Below are 21,674 nucleotides of genomic sequence, written 5' to 3' on the forward strand. Positions count from 1 at the left end.
CCCCCACATCCTTTTTTTCCACAGAACTGGCAAATTGTGGTCACTACTCCTTGTGCAGTCTGTTAATGGGAACAATTTTTCCTTGTCTAACTTATCCAAGCCTGTCATAATCTGGTACACTGCTATTAAATCTCCCCTCAATCTCTTTTGTTCTAAGGAGAACAACCCCAGCTCTGCCAACCTAAAATAAAAGCAAAATACTGCGGATGCTAACCTAACCTTGTAACTAAAATGCTCCATCCCTGGAACCCTTCTGCTAAATCTCCTCTGAACTCTCTCAAGGACCCTCATATCAAAGAACATAGAACATAGAACAGTACAGCACAGTACAGGCCCTTCGGCCCACGATGTTGTGCCGACTCTTTAACCTACCCTAAGATCAAACTACCTCCATACCCTTCATTCTACCATCATCCATGTACCTATCCAAGAGTTGCTTAAATGTCCCTAATGTATCTGCTTCTACTACCACCGCTGGCAGTGCATTCCACGCACCCACCACTCTCCGTGTAAAGAACCTACCTCTGACATCTCCTCTAAACCTTCCTCCTGTCACCTTAAAATTATGCCCCCTGGTGATAGCCCTTTCTGCCCTGGGAAAAAGTCTCTGGCTATCCACTCTATCTATGCCTCTCATCATCTTATACACCTCTATCAAGTCACCTCTCATCCTTCTTCGCTCCAATGAGAAAAGCCCCAGCTCCCTCAACCTTTCTGCATAAGACATGCCCTCCAGTCCAGGCAGCATCCTGGTAAATCTCCTCTGCAAACTCTCTAAAGCTTCCACATCCTTCTTATAATGAGGCGACCAGAACTGAACACAATATTCCAAGTGTGGTCTAACCAGGGCTTTATAGAGTTGCAGCATAACCTCGCTGCTCTTAAACTCAATCCCCCTGTTAATGAAAGCCAACACACCATATGCCTTCTTAACAAACCTATCAACTTGGGTGGCACCTTTGAGGGATCTATGGACATGGACCCCAAGATCCCTCTGTTCCTCCACACTGCCAAGAATCCTGTCTTTAAGCCTGTATTCTGCATTCAAATTCGACCTTCCAAAATGAATCACTTCACACTTTTCCAGGTTGAACTCCATCTGCCACTTCTCAGCCCAGCTCTGCATCCTGTCAATGTCCCGTTGCAACCTACAACAGCCCTCCACACTATCCACAACTCCAGCAACCTTTGTGTCATCGGCAAAATTACTAACCCAACCTTCCACCTCCTCATCCAAGTCATTTATAAAAATCACAAAGAGCAGAAGTCTCAGAACAGATCCCTGCGGAACACCACTGGTCACCGAGCTCCAGGCTGAATACTTTCCACCTACTACCACACTCTGTCTTCTATGGGCCAGCCAATTCTGTATCCAGACAGCCAAATTTCACTGTATCCCATGCCTCCTTACTTTCTGAATGAGCCTACCATGGGGAACCTTATCAAACGCCGTGCTAAAATCTATATACACCACATCCACTGCTCTTCCTTCATCAATGTGTTTTGTCACATCCTCAAAGAATTCAATAAGGCTTGTGAGGCATGACCTGCCCCTCACAAAGTCATGCTTATTATCTCTAATCAAACTATGCTTTTACAAATAATCATAAATCCTGTCTCTCAGAATCCTCTCCAATAATTTACCCACCACCAACGTAAGACAGACTGGTCTGTAATTCCCAGGGTTATCCCTATTCCCTTTCTTGAACAAGGGAATAACATTTGCCACCCTCCAATCATCTTGTACCACTCCAGTGGACAGTGAGGACGCAAAGATCGTCAAAGTTCTCCCTGTGTCTGCGTGGGTTTCCTCCGGGTGCTCCGGTTTCCTCCCACATGCCAAAGACTTGCAGGTTGATAGGTTAATTGGCCATTATAAGTTGCCCCTAGTATAGGTAGGTGATAGGGAAATATAGGGACAGGTGGGGATGTGGTAGGAATATGGGATTAGTGTAGGATTAGTATAAATGGGTGGTTGATGGTCGGCACAGACTCGATGGGCCGAAGGGCCTGTTTCAGTGCTGTATCTCTGAACTAAACTGAATCATCGCCAAAGCCGCGGCAAATTCTTCCTCTCGCTTCCCGTAATAACCTTGGGTATATCTCTTATGGCCCCGGGGACTTATCTATCATCATGTCTTTCAAAATTTCCAGCACATCCTCCTGCTTAACATCAACCTGTTCGAGCATATCAGCCTGTTCCACGCTGTCCTCACAAACGACAAGGTTCCTCTCACTCGTGAATACTGAAGCAAAGGATTCATTAAGGACCTCCCCTACCTTTATTGTTCCTGAAATGTGGTGACAAGAACAGGACAGATTTGTGGCTAACCAGAGCTTTATAAAGGTTCACCATAATTGTACTGAGTACTTCTTTTTATTAAGCCTAAGATTCCTTATGCTTTACTAACTATTCTCTCAGTATATCTTGCCACCTTCAAAGATCTATGCACCAGCACTCCCAGGTCACTCTGTTCCAGCACACTCTTTAGAACTATGCTATGACGTCTACATTGCCTCTTCTTAATTCTTCTGTCAAAATGCATCACTTCACACTTGTGAGGATAAAATTCTATCTGCCACCATTCTGTCCATTCTACGATCCTATCTATGGCCTGTTGTAGCAGTTGGCAGGAAAAAAGTCAGAAGTGCAAGGGGAGAGCCAACTGCGTAACAGCCCCGACAACCAATTTTATCTGCAGCACATGTGGAAGAGTCTGTCACTCTCGAATTGGCCTTTTTCGCCACTCCAGGCGCTGTTCCACAAACCACTGACCACCTCCAGGCGCTTACCCATTGTCTCCCGAGACAAGGAGGCCAAAGAAGAAGATTGTTAATACTCCACACGTTAAGTCACAAAGCCTTAAGGCTTGTCTTTTTTACGTTGCTTGTCTCCTTCCCACTATTTTTCACTGTGGCCCTGTTTGATTCAGGCCCTTGATTTCTCTGCCTAGCACTTTTCTTATTCCCCTTAATGTCTTTTGTTCTTGTCCTTGATTCCCCCTTCCTCTGACTCCTTGCAAAGTTTCCAATCCCCCTGCCATTTTAGTTCAATCCCCCCCAACCACTCGAGCAAACACTCCCCCTGGGATATACCTTTGTGTTAGGTAAGACGTCATCTCGTGGAGCATTTTCCCCCTCTTTCCCATTGCCTCCAGTTTAGCTCGGGCTCCTTGATCCCATACTAGGTCTAATGTTATTTTTATGTCAATTTCAGTCACTGTCACCTCTTGAAAACAGCTCTATTTTCCATGTTTGGTCAAGGTTGTAATGAAGTCTGGAATTGAGTGCCCCTGGTGGAACCCAAACTGAGCATCGGTCAACGATGTGTTACTGAGTAATTGTTTATTGATAGCACTGTCAACGATACCTTCCACAACTTTGCTGATGATTGTGAGTAGACTGATGGGGTCGTTAATGGGCGGATTGGACTTTTCCCGATTTTTGTAGACAGGACATAGCTGGGCAAATTGCGCATTGTCAGGAAGATGTGCATTTTGCAATTATACTGAAACCGCGTCTCTCAGGCCACAGCTGGTTCGAGAGCACAGATCTTCAGTATGACAGTTGGAATTGTGTCAGGGCCCATCGTGTTTACTATATTCAGTGCTTTCACCCGTCTCTTGACAGCACGTGGATTTAATGGAATTCTCTCGAGGCTGGCATCAATGATGATAAGGACCAATCTTCACAAACGACAAAGTCACTCTCACCAGTGAATACTGAAGCAAAGGATTCATTAAGGACCTCCCCTACCTATATCGTTCCTGAAATGTGGTGACAAGAACAGGACAGAGTTGTGACTAACCAGAGCTTTATAAAGGTTCACCATAATTGTACCGAGTACTTCTTTTTATTAAGCCTAAGATTCCTTATGCTTTACTAACTATTCTCTCAGTATATCTTGCCACCTTCAAAGATCTATGCACCAGCACTCCCAGGTCACTCTGTTCCAGCACACTCTTTAGAACTATGCTATTACGTCTACATTGCCTCTCCTTAATTCTTCTGTCAATATGCATCACTTCGCACCTGTGAGGATAAAATTCTATCTGCCACCATTCTGTCCATTCTACTATCCTATCGATGGCCTGTTGTGGGCTGTTCATATGATGCTCAAATGTTTGCTGCAGCTCCAAGGTTTGTGTCATCATCAAATTTTGTAATTCTGCTATCTATTCCTGGATTCACATCATTTACATAAAGAACAAAAATCAGCACTGAGTCTTGGGGAACATCACTGTCTATCATCATCCAGTCTGAAAAACTTCCATTTTCTTTGACTTGTTGTTTTCAGTACTTATGCCAATATTTTATCCAACTGGACACTGACCGTCCTATTCCATGAGTCACAATTTTATTAACAAGCCTTTAATGTGGTACCTTATCAAATATTTTATTAATATCCATATAAACAACATTCAGCGCACTCCCTTCATCAAAATTCTACTTTACTTCATAAAAAATTCAATTAAATTAGTCATGCATGATCTGTCTTTTACAAATCCATGCTGGTTATTTTAATTACCTGGAACCTCTCTACGTGTAAATTGATATTTTCCCTGACTATTGTTTCGAAAAACCAACTGGCATGTAATTGCTCGGACTGACCTTACACATTTCGTGAATATGGGTGTCACATTTGCCACTCCCCTATTCTCTGGCACCTTCTTTCCTGATTCAAACATCCAGAACTTGTGGAAAGACCTTGACCCATCTTGGACTGAGTCTGAGGAGAGGTTTCTTCAACAGAGGCTGATTTGGACCTTGAGCTACATTTGAAATTTCCACTTCATCAGACATGTCTCCCCAACTCTGCCTTGAATCTGAACTCAAACATTTTCTTGCACAAGTTTCAGGCATGATTTTTGTTTGAGTAACAATTGGTGCTCAACTCGTAAAAAAACTATCTGATTTATCAGACACATTTGATTCTTTCCAACTTCTTTCTTTTTTTTTGTGAACCTCTGAAGGGAAAAAATGACCTTTATGTCCAACGTAACTTTTCCACTACAAAACATCTTGACTAAATATGTACGAGGACCACATCTTCCAATACTCTTCCTGGTCACCACTTCAACCAATTGTGATGATGAATCTTCACTCTCACCTTCTGGTTCAACTTCAGAATTCTTTCTCCCACGCTACCCCTATCATGACTCTCCTTCTGTCTTGATTGTTTTTCTTCTACTGACAGTGCTAAATGTGGCTTCAGCAATGAAAACCTAATTCTGGCCTGTCTATTGAGAAACAGGTCCCTCATAATTTTATACACTTCCATTACATCTCCCCTTAACTTTCTCTCTTCCAAGGAATACAAACCCAGCCTTATCCGATCATTCCTCTGCTCATCTGCATGTAAATTGCGTTCAGGATGAGTTTCCGAGGTTTTCTCCCTGAAACTAATGACTCCGATCATTGTCATTGGAATCCTTTTAGACGTGGATCCGATGCTATTTTCCCCCAGGAAGTGGCCATTCTCATTCTGTGACAGAGACGTTTTTTGTTTTGTACAAAAGCTGCACTGGAACTTCCCACTTTCAAAGTATTATCATTTACTGTACATTAGGCTGCATCTACAAACTTGTCTCTCACATGTCCGGTGATTCAGAGGACACTTGTAATTCAGGAATTGTGATATTCACAACAACGTGCTGGAGAAAGATACAGTTTGAGTGCGGGTGACAGTGGTGGAGGAATGGAGAGCTGGGATTCGCCCGTGAAAGCAGCCACAAAGTTTAAAGCAATCACAGTGAACATGGAGCTCTAACCCATGACCATGAAATTAAGAATCTCATGCTCTATTGACTGAGGTAACTGGGCAACCCACGGTAGCGTTGCCATATCTCTCATAAAGTGAGATAACTGTTGGTTTCCTCCTGGTGCCTCAGCTTTTTTTGTGTTCCAAGATGTAAAAGGAAATTGATCAACAAAAGCCCAAGGATGCAATACATTCCACTCAATCATCAATAACATCATTCCCATCTTCCACTTTTTAGCTGCACCTCCTTCCAAAGATTGCAATCCATTTTACTGAGGAATTGTTCTGGGATTTATTGTTTACCTACGTTGTGTCCTCATTTTGATATGAGATTCTCTTCAATATCCACCACAGATTGAATTGCAAACCGAACAGACAAACACGAAAAACACAAATCCCATGATGCTCACTTTCAGATACAGAACAGTCAGCTTTAAATAACATGAACGTATTTTACATGGGAACGATTTCGAATGTTGTTACTATTGTTTGTGACTCATTCATTGTGCTCAGAATATGAGGAGGTTTGGCCCGGGCTGTAGTGTCCCGTGTCCCACGGATGTACAGTAACCATCTGATTGATTTGTTGTTTTCTGTTGACAGTGGGTGATTGGAGAGTGTGGGTTTAGAATATTGCTGCTTGTCCCGGTCTCACTGACTGTGGCATTGGGAATGAGTGAATAATTGATGTAACTGTTTTCCTGTGCGACATGAAGCTTTGACCGGCTGTTATTAACCGAGGTAGCACGGAATGATCCTTTAATAATGGCTCACAAATTTGAACAGAAATCAGCTGCAATGTTCCACGTTGAGGGTGACTTTCTGCTCTGACAGGGGTTGAAAGGAAATTGAGTGAAAGACGCTGTGAACAGCTTGAGTGTACAGAACTGTACAGAGAATAAGCAAATGTAACAATCTGTGATATTTTGCAATTTGATAACATGAATTGACGAATGTCTATCACTCAAGGTTTCCTGGTATTTCATGGAATACGTTTTGATAACGTTTCAACGTGGTTTTGAACTGGGGACTGTTCACAAATCCAAGAAAGATGATAACTCTAACTTTATGGAAACACTGCACTGCAATCAACCTGGGGAGCAAAACCAGAATGTTAAACTGTTATTTTAAATTAGCACGAGGTGATTTTTTTCGAAGTCATCTTTAAATGATCTATAAATGATTCGAAGCTCATGACATTCTGGCTATTTCAGCAGCCGTTTTGAAAACATCAAATGTTTTTGCTTTTGACGTCTTCAATCTTCTGGAAAATATAATTCAGGAATGTGAGATTCCAGATCCGTGGATAGACTGGAGAAGCTGGGGTTGTTCATCTTCGAGCAGAGAAGGAGAGAGGAGAATTGATCGAATGTTTAAATGAAGGGTTTAGATCCAAGAATTAAAGAGGAACTGTTTCTATTGGCTGAAGGATTGAAGATCCAGAGAGTACAGATTGAAAAATTTTGGCAGAAGAAGAGGTGACATCGAGATCTGCTGAAAGATCACTAACCTGAAACATTAACTCTGTTTCTCACTCCACAGATGCTGGCGAACCTGCTGAGTATTTCCATCACTTTCTGCTTTTATTTCAGATTTTCAGCAACCACAGTCTTGTTACTTTTCTACTAAACTTCAACCCAAGTTGGGCGAGTTTATTTTTAACTTTGCTGTTGCTTTTATGACCGAACTCCATTTACCAGGTATAATGCTTTATTGCATGTAGTTGTAGCCGAGTGGTTAAGATGATAAACTTAACAATCTGTTGTGAAATCTGTGTGAGTGCTCGTGTCCTGCTGTCTCCCTTTCTGATTATTTCAAAGTTTAACGAGGTCCCTGCAGAACCAATCATCAATTACAGGTAATAAAATCCTGCACCTTTCAATCCCTCCAGAATTTTCTCATTTGCATTTCAAAATTTACGTTTAGAAATGGAACAAAAATCTGCCAAATTGGAGACACCCTTTCTTTCCAGCTGTCCGACTCTCTTTCGGCCTCCCTCACTCTCGGTGCACAAATCTGTGTGTTTCTATCTATGTTTGTCAATGTGGTTCAATTCCCCGAGGAGGTGACTGGATTTTTACCTTCATAAACTTGATTTATTTTAGTTGTATAGAGTTATTTTAACATGTTACAGAGGAAAATAGCAGGGTAAAAATAATACAAGACGAGATTGTCTCTTTCTGCATTTTCTTGAGCGGAGACTGTTCAGCAATTCAGTGCCCGTGTGTTACAAAGCAGAGGATGATTGAAATGAGCAACATTTAAACAGATAGAGAACGAGAAATCATAGTCGAGTGGTTAAGGTAATAAACACATCGAGATAATGAATTAATAAACAAAAAAAGAAGAATTTCAAACAGGATATTAGGAATTGTTTCCACTGCTGCCAGGTCTCACAGTGAACAGGAAAATAAATGTTCACTCACAACGTTTACCGGAACGGAGAGATTAAAACAAACAGGAAAACCTCGAGAATAGCGAAGGCTGGAAGGTGACCTGATAGAATTTGGGAAGCTTTGTCCCTATTTCATCAGGGATTAGAGGCGAATTTATTCACTCTGCTTCAGGTTTACATTTACTGAACCGGAATCAAACAAACAATAAGATTTTTACAGACCTGGAAATAAAGTTTCCACATTGAGATGTAATTCTTAAGATCATATTTTGGCATCTGCTGAATCAGTATTTTTCTCGAACTCTCTGTCTCTCTCTGTCATGAATTACAGAAGAAACCACACTTCAAAAGTACTTTATTGACTGTAAAGTGCTTTGTGAGATCCTGATGACGTGAAAGGCGCTGTGTCTTTGTGTCTTTTCTCGCTTTCTGTCTGTCAATCTCAATGAAGTAAAATATGGAATTGTGGAGTGAATCTGTTCCTTTCAGCATCTACTCCAGACTCTATTGATCTCTCTGTCATTCTCTTTCTCCTTTTCTCTCTTTGTTTCTCTCTCCTCAGTGACTGTCTGGAATAAAACTCCTTCCTCTGGGGCTGCTGGATGAACCCAGCTCTGGTAACAGTCCGATACTTGTCCTGATGCTTCGGTATGGAATGCACAAGTGTACAAGTGTGGGTTGTAGTTTTTTTTCTTATTAGTTCAGTGGTTCCGTTGCTATATGGGGAGGTTGCACATTTTCAAGACATCAAAATGTTTCATGGTGCAGCTTTATCTGAAAATACAACAGGGAATATTAGCAGAGTTAAATAATGCAAGAGGGGATGTTCTCTTTAAGAACTGCCTTGAGCAGAGATCATTGCATCATGAAGTGCCCTCACACTACACAGTGATAGATAATTGTAGTTTTAACTTAATTTAATACCGATTTCCTTTCGTGTTACTCAAAGACACTGCTTTATAGCTACATCAAATTCAATCCAATGTTTATCAATGTGGAAATTAAGATTCAATATTTATGCATAATTCTGAAGATTCTGAAGTCCATAAAGTATAGATGGAGCAAAATTCTTACAGTGCATTCAGGAGAATTTTTAGCCAATGCTGAGCAAACCCAGCAAGAGAAGGGGCAGTTCTGGACGTAGTGTGAAGGAAAATACCTGTGTAGGTGGAAGGGGTATCAGTGGGAGAGCATTTTAGCGGCAGTGATCATAATTCAGCTGAATTTAGCGGAGTTAGAAAAGGATACAGATCGACCAAGAATTAAAATTTTAAATGTGAGAAGGTCACTTTTACTCATCGGTGATTTGATTTGTTAAAAGAGGACTGGAAACAGCTATTTGCAGGTCAATCAGTGTCAGAGCAGTGGGAAGCATTCAAGGAGGAGCTAAGAGAGTTCAGAACAAATATTCTCCTACTAAAAAAAAGATGGGACCCCCAAATTTAGGCTCCTTCAGAGGTCAGAATCCCACCTGACCCGGAATGTAATCTGGTCTGCAGTGGAAAAAGCACCGAATTCTCATCACTGGAGCACCTGGGAATCTGCCAGACCTCACTGCAAGCTAGCTGCTCCACGCTGCTTTTGCTATTTCTTCACTTCAGCCCACTTCCACCACAGATTGGTTTCTCATTAAAACAATCCAATGTTTAGCAAGAACACAAAAGACTTGTTCCAGCAATGACAGCACAGAATGTGTTAACAAGAGCATAAAGCTGAAGATGTACAAGATTCAATTTCCAAGATGCACCAACCTAATCAATGCAGCTCCTGTGAATTGTGCAAAGCAACACACTGCCGTCATACATCAATAGAAACAACTGACACACATCAAATTCTGCCAGTTTCATGTGGGATCTCCTTCTTCTTCTATCACTGCTTTTCCTCCTGATCCTTCTGCTCCTCCAGCTCCCAGGTGAATTAGTTGCTTCATGTGAACATACCAGATTCAGGAAACCCAGCTTTACCTGGAAAGCAGGGAGTGGGAATGAAAGATGGAGGACATTGAGAAGCGATGGATTTTGCAGATAACAGGATAAACACGCACTGTGATCTCATCTTCCTGCTTCTTCCAGATACTGAATACTGGAATGTGCAAGAGTTGTTCCCATTAGCAATTATCCCCAGTCACACTCTCCTTCCAATCTTTTACCCGTTGCTTAGATTTCAAACTGTGCATAATTTCTCACTGGCGTTCAATGTGAAGAAAGCGGAGCTGCGGGATGCTAATGTTGTTCAGCAGATGTAACTCAGGAAGATGCCTAACAGGCCGATGATAACAGTGAATGTTTTGATGAGCTGAGCTGCAGTGAAGTGTTGGCACCATTTAAAATGTCATTCAGCAGGTCTGCTTCCAAAGCTGGTGATAGAAATGACAAGAAAACTTCTCACTGAATTTCCTTCGTGTCATCATGAAAAAGTCAAGGACACAAGTTAAGAAAGAGTATTTTGCTGCAATGTGTTGTAAGATGGTAGAATAACTTTGAAGGCAGCAGCAGTGGTGTTTGGAAACATACAATTACAGAAAGGTACAGCACAGAAGGAGGTCATTCAGTCCAGTGTGATTCTCTGACAGAGCAGTTGTGATTGGTTGATCAGGAATGATATTTGTGCAGTTTGAACAGCAAGCAGAAAAAGCTGCCCCATTGCCTGCCACCCATATTTTCTTTGCCCCACCCTCTCTTTCATCAGTACATCACTCTGTGTTGTAATTTGTCACAGCCCTTCACATGTTCCCTTGAACTTTCCGAGCTCTGTCATCGACCTGTCACATCTCTGAATTCTTCAGTTCTGGTGCATAATCACTGATCTGAACCTTTAATTGCGTTTCCCACTCTCTCCACAAGTAAGGCCAGAGGTGCTGACCATTTATGCTTTTCAAAAACAATTTAAATGGAAATCATGTTTGCGAGTTGTCAGGGCAGCAAGAACTGACAATTTTTTGACCAGGAATCGAACACAGGTCGTTGCATTAAGTGTATTGAACTTCAACAATTCGACCACCAGTGAAGCTCGCCAATTGCTTTTCCCTTTTCTTCACTTCCAGTCGGCTGATTTTTGTAAAAGCAAAATACTGCAGCTGCTGGAAATCTGAAATAAAAACAAGAAATGCTGGAACCACTCAGCAGGTCTGGCAGCATCAGTGGAAAGAGAAGCAGAGTTAACGTTTCGGGTCAGTGACCCTTCTTCGGAACTAGCAAATATTAGAAATGTCAAAGGTTATAATCAAGTGAGGCGGGGGTGGGGCAAGAGATAACAAAGGAGAAGGTGTAGATTGGACAAGGCCACAAAGCTGACCAAAAGGTCATGGAGCAAAGGCAAACAATATGTTAATGGTGTGTTGAAAGACAAAGCATTAGTACAAATAGGATGTTAACGGACTGAAGGTTGAACAGCAGCAAGTACAAACATGAAAAAAAAACTGTGGGTAAGCAAACTGAACAAACTAAGCTGAAATGAAATAAACATTTTAAAAAAGTTGTAAAAAAGAAAAAATAACTAAAAATAAATGTAAAATCGGGGGCCACTAATGCTCTGAAATGATTGAACTCAATGTTCAGTCCAGCAGGCTGTGGTGTGCCGAATCAGTAAATGAGATGTTGTTCACTGGAACATTTCAGCAATCCCAGGACAGAGATGTGAACATGAGAGCAGGGGGGAGTGTTGAAATGGCAAGCAACTGGAAGCTCATGGTCCTGCTTGTGGACTGAGGGGAGGTGTTCAGCAAACCAGCCACCCAGTCAGCGTTTGGTCTCCCCAATGTAGACGAGACCACATTGCGAGCAGCGAATACTGTATACTACATTGAAAGATGGACAAGTAAATCACTGCTTCACCTGAAAGGAGTGTTTGGGGCCTGGGATAGTGAGGACAGAGGAGGTAAATGGACAGGCATTACACCTCCTGCGATTGCAGGGGATGGTCCCATGGGCAGGGGACGAGGTGGTAGGGGTAATGGAGGAGTGGATCACGGTGTCACAGAGGGAACGATCCCTTCGGAATGCTGACAGGGGAAGGGAGGGGAAGATGTATTTGGTAGTGGCATCACGCTGGAAGTGGCGGAAATGGCGGAAGATGATCCTTTGGATATGGAGGCTTATGGGATGGAAAGTGAGGACAAGGGGAACCCTGTCACTATTCTGGGAGGGAGGGGAGGGGGTGAGGGGAGAGGTGCGGGAAATGGGCCAGACACGGTTGAGGGCCCTGACAACAACAGTGGGGGGTGGGGGGGGTGGAATCCTCGGTTGAGGAAAAAGGAGGTCATATCAGAAGCACCGTAATGGAAGGTAGCATCATCAGAGCAGATGCGACGGAGATGGAGAAACTGGGAGAATGGAATGGAGTCCTTACAGGAGGTAGGGTGTGAGGAAGTGTAGTAGAGGTAGCTGTGGGAGTTGGTGGGCTTATAATGGATATTAGTAGACAATCTATCCCCAGAGATAGAGACAGAGAAGTCGAGGAAGGGAAGGAAAGTTTCAGAGATGGACCATGTAAAGGTGAGAGAAGGGTGGAAATTGGAAGCAAAGTTAATAAAGTTTTCCAGTTCGGGGCGGGAGCAGGAAACAGCACCGATACAGTCATCAATGTACCAGAAAAAGAGTTGGGGGAGGGGGCCTGAGTAGGACTGGAACAAAGAATGCTCGACATCTCCCACAAAAAGACAGGCATAACTGGGACCCAAGGAGGTACCATAGCAACACCTTTTCCTTGAAGGAAGTGAGTGGAGTTGAAGGAGAAGTTGTTCAATGTGAGAACAGGCTGATTTTTGTGTTTATTTCTCACCTTTTGTTCAGCTTCCACAATATCTGTTTGATGTCAACACAGTTGAACATTTCCAAAAAGCAAATAGAGCAGCCAACTCGAGGAAAACGACACTAACTTCGCTGTGAGCAGGGATCGAACTTGCGTGGGTAAACCCCCATAGAAATTCAAGTACAACGCCTTAACCACACGGCCATCACAACACAATAGGCATGCTCCTTTGTATTTAATTATCTGTACAATGCTTTATACAACTGACTTTGACTACACATATTATGGGAATCATTGTCTTTGAGCCTTGAATTGCATAACATCTCCCAGTTGATGTGAAAATTAACATGATCGAATCAGTGAATTTTACAGCACAGAAGGAAGCCTCTCGACCCGCCGAGCCTGTGCCGGCTCTTTGGAAGTTCAGTCAGTTTAATCCCACACTCCAGCTTTTCCCCATCACCCTGGAAATCAGTCCTCTTCTCTTCTCGCTATTCTCTGTTTTATATCCCTCAGATAATTATGGAACCAGGCTGTCACTGGTCCTTTAATTCCATCACTTGAATTTTTCTAACAAGTTGATTATGTGGTATTTCACCAAATGACGTTTGAAAATCCATCTCCACAACAGCAACCACATTACCACTGCCCTCATCAAATGTCTCCGTTACTTCATCAAAGAACACAGTTCATGAGAAAAACACACACTGCCACGAAATCAAAACCCAGTTCCTCAATTCACATCCCTTGTCTCAAAAAATTCCCCAAAGAAATATTATCAGCATTCCGACTCTGTCCTTCCAAAGGCTAGTCCTGCTTTTGTCGTGTGTGTCTGCTGAGCGGTCACTCAGACCTAAATGTATGGACTGAGTTCAAGGCCCAAATGAACATTGGTGCGAATGGAGCATGTGCAACCGAGAATCAGCGGTGGTAGCCCAGAAAGGCTTTAAGATAAAAAGGCTTGAAAAAAAAAACTTGAAAGTGAATGTTACAGTCGGCTAAGCTGCAGTAAAATGAAATGGAAGGAAGTCAGTATTAATATTGGAAGGAATAATCTGAGAGAAGAGGTGGGTTTGAATTTTGGAGCCTGAAGCACAGGCATGTATACGTGCGATTATGTAAAAGGAGGCAATAGTTTTCATCCATCAAGAAGAAATACATTTTCATGGAGTAAAAATTGGTTATTTGCTGCATTCCATTATCAGGTCCAGCAGCCGGTTTAAGACATAAAGCAAGCTCTGTCTTGATCGGTGTTGCTGTGACCACAACACAGAGTATTCACCATTATACAGTCACAGTACCACTCAATCAGCTGTGATAGTCTAACATGGATTGTTCGACAAAGATCTTTTTAGTGAAGATGATCTTTCCACGAAAGCTGACAGACCTGCTGAATATTTCCAACATCTTCTGCTTTTATTTTCAACTTTCCATCTGAGCAGCTTTTCTGACGATTTAACACAAATTATGACAGCATTGGGATTGGAAACCCAGTCGCTCATAAGACTGGAACAGAAATCCACAGAACCACACTAATAGAGATTAAATTCTAGCACTGATGACTGGTAATTAGAAGTGAGTTTTCTTGCTGTGCGCTCTCTGAGTCCAGGGCTTTGTAATGAGAATGAAGGAAATATGAGAACTTTCTGAGCCGTGTTCCTGTGACGATGTGACCGAGAGGTTCAGTCGATAGCCCATGAACCATTACACCTGCACACATGGTTTTGAATTCCATCCTCATGGTTATTGTGTTGAAGAAGAATGTGTTCTTTTATTCCTTTTATCAACACATCCAAGATTCCTGAATCTGAGTTCCATCCTTCCCCAGGCTGCAGTGCCGCCTTACTCTGTTTGCTCAAATCTACGAAACCATCATTTCAGCCCAAACACTTCCAGCAGGGAGACGTGGAGAGTATAAGATCGGAGCTATGTGAAGTGTCAAAGTGGATAATTGTATCCTGGTGAAAGGAATATCTCTTCACAGATGCTGCCTGACCTGCTGAATGTTTCCAGCATTGTCTGTTTTTAATTTTCTGCTTTCACGTTAAAGGTTTCCTTTTTTTTTTGTTTACTTGCCCCAAGTGTGCAGCTCCAGGCACAACATTTCTGTCTTCTTCTCACACAAAAGTTTGCTCTTTATTTTCCTGCATGCACTGTAAAATCAGCCGTTTCCACACACATTGATCTGTGCCATGGCTTTCAAAACCTTTTTTTTTCATAGTTTCAGCGAGTCTAAGCGTTTCTTAGTGAATTCACAAGGACATGGGGATTATAGAGGCTGAGAGGGAATATAAGGGGTTAATATGTTATCCAGAGGATCTAAAGACTATAAGTGTGCACAGTGACAGTAAGGGACTCTCAGAGTATATCAATGAAATAATAGAGCATATTAGAGAAGATATTAGAGAAGGAGACTCAAAGTGTTTAAGGAAGTGTCAGGATCGATCAGATAGGATGAAGAACGCTCAGGATGCATTAAAGAGGAGAACGCATGATCAGATTACATCAGATATACCCATCCTCAATGATGGGGGAGCCCAGCACATCAGTGCAAAGGACAAGGCTGAAGAATTTGCATCCAACTTCAGCCAAAACTGCTGAGTGGATGTTCCATCTTGGCCTCGTTTTGATGTCGCCAGCATCACAGATGCCAATCGTCAGCTAATATAATTCACTCCACGTGATATCAAGAATCTGCGGAAGGCATTAGATACTGCAAAGGCCCTGAAAACATTCCGAAAATAGAATTGAAGACCTGTGCTTCAGAACTTGCCGCTCCCCTAGCCAAGCTTTTCCAGTACAGCTCCAATACTGGCATCTACATGGCAATGTGTAAATTGCTCAGGTATGTCCTGTACACAAAATGCAGGACAAATCCAACTCGGTCATTTACCACCCGATCAGTCGACTCCCGATCATCAGGAATGTGATGGCAGGTGTTGGCGACGGTGCGATGAAGCAGCACTTGCTTAGCAATAACCTGCTCAGTGACGCTATGTTTGGGTTCTACCAGGGCCACTCAGCTCCTGAACTCGTTACAGCCTTGGTCCAAACATGGACAAAAGAGCTAAACTGCAGTGATGAGGTGAGATTGACTGCCCTTGACATCAAGGCAGCATTTGACCGAGTTTAACATCAAGGAGCCCAAGCAAAATGGAGCGAATGGGAATCAGGGGGATAACTCTCCACTGATTGGAGTCATACTGTGCTCAAACAAAGATGGTTGTGGTTGTTGGAGGTCAATCATCTCAGCTCCAGATCACTATTGTAGCAGTTCCTCAGCGTAGTGTCCAAGGCTCAACCATCTTCAGCTGCTTCATCACTGACTTCCATCCATCATAAGGTCAGATGTAAGGATGTTTGTTGCTAATTGCACAATTTTCAGCACCATTCGTGACTCTTCAGATACTGAAGCAGTCGATGTTCATATGCAAAAAGACCTGGATAATATCCACGCTTGGACTGATAAGTGGTGAGTAACATTCACGTCACACAAGTGCCAGTCAATGACCATCTCCAACAAGAGACAATCTAACCACCTCCACTTGATGTTCAGTGACATCACGATTGCTGAAACCTCGACTATCAACATTCTGGGAGCTACCGTTGACCAGAAACTAACCTGGACCAGCCACATAAATACCGTGGCTACAAGAGGGGGTCAGAGGCTGTGAATTCTGTAACGAATAACCGACCACCTGACACCCCAAAGCCTGTCTGCCAGCAACATGACACAAGTCAGGAGTGTGACGGAATACTCTCCACTCACCTGAATTTTGTTGGAGCTGCACTCACTCAGGAAGCTCGAAACAATCCAGGACAAAGCAGCCCGCTTGAGTGGCACCCCATCCGCCACCACAAACATTCATTCCCTTCACCAGCGATGCACAGTGGCAGCAGTGTGTGTCGTCCACAACATGCACTGCAACAACTCACCACAATTCCTTCGACAGAACTTTCCAAATGCGTGACCTATCCCACCTGGTAGGACAAGGACAGCAGATGAGTGGGAACATCTGCAAGTTCCCCTCCAAGCTATACATTATCCTGACTTGGAATATATCACCATTCCTTTATTGTTATTGGATCAAAATCCTGTATCTCCCTCCCTAACAGCACCGTGGGTGCACCTGCACCACATGGACTGCAGCGGTTCAAGAAGGCAGCTCAACACCACCTTCTCAAGGGCAATTAAAGATGGACAATAAATGCTGGTCTTGCCAGCGATGCCCACAACCCACGAAATGAATTTTAAGACGTTGGGAAATTATCAGAAATCAGCCAAATTAGTGGCACTGGTTTGTCCTGGCTGTCTCTCTTCAGGCTTCAGACACTCTCGGTGTATATGACTGTTCACTCTGTATGAGTCAATGTGGTTCACATTTTGGAAATTTGCAGCAGACATGTTTGCTGTTCCTTCCTCCTGTTCCTCCTTGATTACTTCTGCCTGTGTGTAACTCAGGCTCCGTTTGTGGGTAGGTCTTGTCCAGGTGTCCTCATCACACAGGTTGCAGCACTTACTCTACTTCCAGTCCTTTGTCTGGTGGCCTTCCTGCTTGCAGCTGCTTTGTATTTGGCCGCCACGTGTCCAGAATCTCCACATCACTGAATTTCTTCATCCCTGGACATGATGCAAGGTGAAGGACAGCGAGGCTGTTTTGGAAAGTATTTGCACTTGGGAGTGTGTAAAATCGAAAGGTACCAAAAGGAAAATCTAGTCTCCAGCTTTGTGAATCTTTAGAAATGCTTTGGAAAATGGGGCTGTTACTTTATTTTGAGGTTGTTCTTGGAACAGAGATGGCTGAGGGGAGATCTGATTGAAATGTACAAAATGTTGAGAGGCCTGGGTAGAGTGGAGGTGAATGGCCTATTTACTTTCACAGAGAGGACAGTGACTCGGGGCATCGCTTTAAAGTGATTGGTAGGAAAACTAGAGGGGAGATGAGGAACAATCTTTTCATCCAGAGGGTGGTGGGGGTTTGGAACTCACTGTCTGAAAGGGTAGTTGAGGTAGAAACCCTCGACTCATTTAAGAGGAGTCTTGATATGCATCTCAAGTGTCATAATCTTCAGGGCTACTAACCAAATGCTGGAAGGTGGGTTAGAAGGGGTGGATCAATTTTTGACCACACAGACGCAATTGGCCAAGTGGCTTCTTTCCGTACCTTAAACTTTCTATAATTCCGTTATTCTACGATTCAAGATGAGAACACAACGCACCACATTTAAAGCAACAAGGGAAAAAAGAAGTTTCTCTCTATGTCCCCGACTAATTTGAAGAAAGATTGAGGGAGCTAGGGCTTTTCTCATTGGAGCGAAGAAGGATGATAGGTCACTTGATAGAGGGGTACAATATGATGAGAGGCATAGATAGAGTGGATAGTCAGAGACTTTTTCCCAAGGTGGAAAGGGCTATCACCAGGGGGCATAATTTTAGGGTGATTGGAGGAAGGTTTCAGAGAGATGTCAGAGGAAGGTTCTTTACACGGAGAGTGGTGGATGCGTGGAATGCGCTGCCAGCGGTGGTAGCAGAAGCAGATACATTTGGGGCATTTCAGCGACTCTTGGATAGGTACATGGATGATAGTAGAATAAATGGTAGGTAGTTAATTAGATCTTGTGTAGGTTTAAGGTTCGGCACAACATCGTGGGCCGAAGGGCCTGTACTGTGCTGTACTGTTCTATGTTCTATGTTCTATGTTCTATGTTCTATATTCTAATTCATTTCCAAATCCTAAAATACTCAATCAAATCACCCATTACACTCCGATATTCCAAGGAATGCAGGCCTGCTTGAATGAATCACACCTCATAATTTAACCATGAGAGCCTTGGCTGCATTCTGGCGAATTTTCACTGCCCTGTTTCCAAGGCCAATGTGTATGTTTTATAAAGGGCTGAGACCAAAACTATGCACAGTACTCCAGGTGTGGTCTAACCAAAATATTGTGTAGTTGGAGCAAAACGTCTCCTTTATATAACAGTATAGAATTTAATCATAACATTGTTACAGCACAGAAGAAGGTGTTTCTGCCCTTTATATTAATGCAGGCTCTCTGCAAGAGCAACTCAGCTGGTTCAACACACCCACCTTTTGCATACAGCTCTGCACATTTATTTTTTCCTCAGATCATTATCCATTTGTTTTCTTATTCGTTCTTGAGATATGAAGGTTCCTGGCAATGCCGGAATATACTTCCCATCCCGAATTGCGCTTGGGAAGGTGGTGGTGAGCTGCCTTCTTGAACCACTGAAGTCCATATGGTGAGGTACATGCAAAGTGCTGTTAGGGAGGGAGTTCCAGGATTTAGACTCAGCAATATAGTTCCAAGTCAGGATGTTGAGTGACTTGGAGGGAGGCATGCAGGTGGTGCTGTTCCCATGCACCTACTGCTTTCGTCTTCCAGGTGATACTGGTTGCGAGTTTGCAATGAGTTGTGAATTGGTCATGGGTTGAAGAGAGAATTGTTCCTCACCATCATAGATGCCAGTCTTTAGACAATTCAATTAAATCCACGTGATAGCAAGAGATGGGCGAAGGCACTGGATACAGAAACGTCTATGGGCCCTGACAAAATCCCAGCAGTCATACGGAAGACATGTGCTCTGTAACAAGCCATGTCCTTAGACAAGCTGTTCCAGTGCAGCTCCAATACAGAAAATTTGGAAAATCGCCCAAGTATGCCCTGTCCACAAAAATCGTGAGAAATCCAATCCGGCCAATTGTCTACTCTCAATCATCAGCAAAGTGATGGAAGGTGTCGTTGACAGTGCTATGAAGTGCATTTGCTCAGTAACAACTTGCTGACCGATACTCAGTTTGGGTTCCACCAGGGGCACTCAATTTCAGGCCTCAAAACCACCTTGGTCCAAACATGGAAAATATAGGTGTATGCAAGAAAATTATGTATCCACGCTGTCACTGGTCCTTTAATTCCATCCAGGTTAGTTTTTCCTGGAAGTCGATTATGTGGTATTTCACCAGGTGTCTTTTTGAAGTCCATATACACAATAACAACCAGACTACCGCTGCCCTCATCAACTTTCTCCATTACTTCAACAAAGAACACACTTCGTGAGAAAAGCACCAACTGCCATAAGATCTAAATTAGGTTTACTGTGTCAGCATGTAAATGCATGGAGTGTGGTAAATAAGGTTGGTGAGTTCCAAGTTTCAGAGGCCCAAGTGGAAATATGATGTCGTGATCACGGAAACCTGACTCAAAATGGACAGAACTGGGTCCCAAATGTACTTGGCTACAAGGAGTGCAGAAAAGATAGCTACGGAAAGAAAGGAGGAAGGGTAGCAGTATTAATTGAGGAGAACGTTACAGTGCTGGAGACTGAGGATGTCCTAGAGGGGACAAGGAAAGAATGGGTTCCGAAGAAGGGTCACTGACCCGAAACGTTAACTCTGCTTCTCTATTCACAGATGCTGTCAGACCTGCTGAGTGATTCCAGCATTTCTTGTTTTTATTTCAGATTTCCAGCATCTGCAGTATTTTGCTTTTATATTAAGGAAAGAATGTATTTGGTTGGAGCTAAAAAAAAACAATCGAGTCACATTTTGATTGCTGGGTGAATTCCAGAGACCACCTGCTAGTCGGTAAGCTATTGAGGAACAAATATACAGAGAGGTGCAAGAATTATAGAATAGCAATAATGGGGGATTTAATGTATCCTAATATAGATTGGGAGATGACTCGTGTAATGGGCAGAGAAATCACTCAACAGCTCTTGTTACATCTAAGGAGTGAGAAACAAGTTAATCTTCCAAGTTGATGATCATTCATCAGAGCTGGAGATGTCAGAGATGTAACAGGCTGGAAAAAGAACAGCGACAGAGCTAGGGGAGTAATAGAAAACAAGCAAAGGGCTGTGAAAAGTTGCAAGACAGAGTGATATACTGACTGAAGAGATGCTGGTGCAAGGCAAAATGTGGGTGATAATGGGATAGGTTTTTCTGCCTTCTGTTCAAACTTGCAGAAATATTGCTCCTTATCAACCAATCGGAATTACTCGGGCAAATAAGCACGCCGGGCCGAATGGCCTCTTTCTGTGCAGTACATTTTTACAATTATATTTTTCTCAACACTACTGCGACTGCCATTCACAGTCATTCTGCCATCTTGCAACCATTACAGCCAAATACACTTTCCTATCTTGTATCTTTGCCTTCTGACATTATGACACTGAGGAAATTCAGAGAGAAGTTTTCTTGTCATTTCTATCAGCAGATTTGGAACCAGACCTGCTGAATGACATTTTTAATGGTGCCAACCCTTCACTGCAGCTCAGCTCATCAAAAGATTTGCTGTTGTCATCGGCCTGTTAGGTATATTTTTGCACTACATCTGCTGAACAACATTAGTTTCTGGTAGCTCCACTTTCTTCTCTGGAGGAGCAGAGGGAGCTGGAGAAAAAGCAGTGACAGAAATGCTTTGGGATTCCAGTGGTCGTGAAAGGCTCTATATAAATGCAAGGCTTTATTTCTTTCTAAATCCATGCCCCCTGGTTATTGATCTCTCTGATCATGGAAACAGGTCCTCACTACCCACTCTATCCAGGTCCCTCATAATTTTCTGCACCTCCATTAAATCTCCCCTTAGCTTCCTCTGTTTCAAGGAAAACAAATCCAGCCTTATACCATCTTTCCTCATAGCTCATCTGCATGTAAATGAGGTTCAGGATGAGTTTTCCAGTTTTCCTCCCTGAATCTGATGAATCTGATCATTGTCATTGGAATCCTTTTAGACGTGGATCCGATGT

The sequence above is a fragment of the Heterodontus francisci genome, chromosome 34, assembly GCF_036365525.1.
Source record: "Heterodontus francisci isolate sHetFra1 chromosome 34, sHetFra1.hap1, whole genome shotgun sequence".
Taxonomy (NCBI): Eukaryota; Metazoa; Chordata; class Chondrichthyes; order Heterodontiformes; family Heterodontidae; genus Heterodontus; species Heterodontus francisci.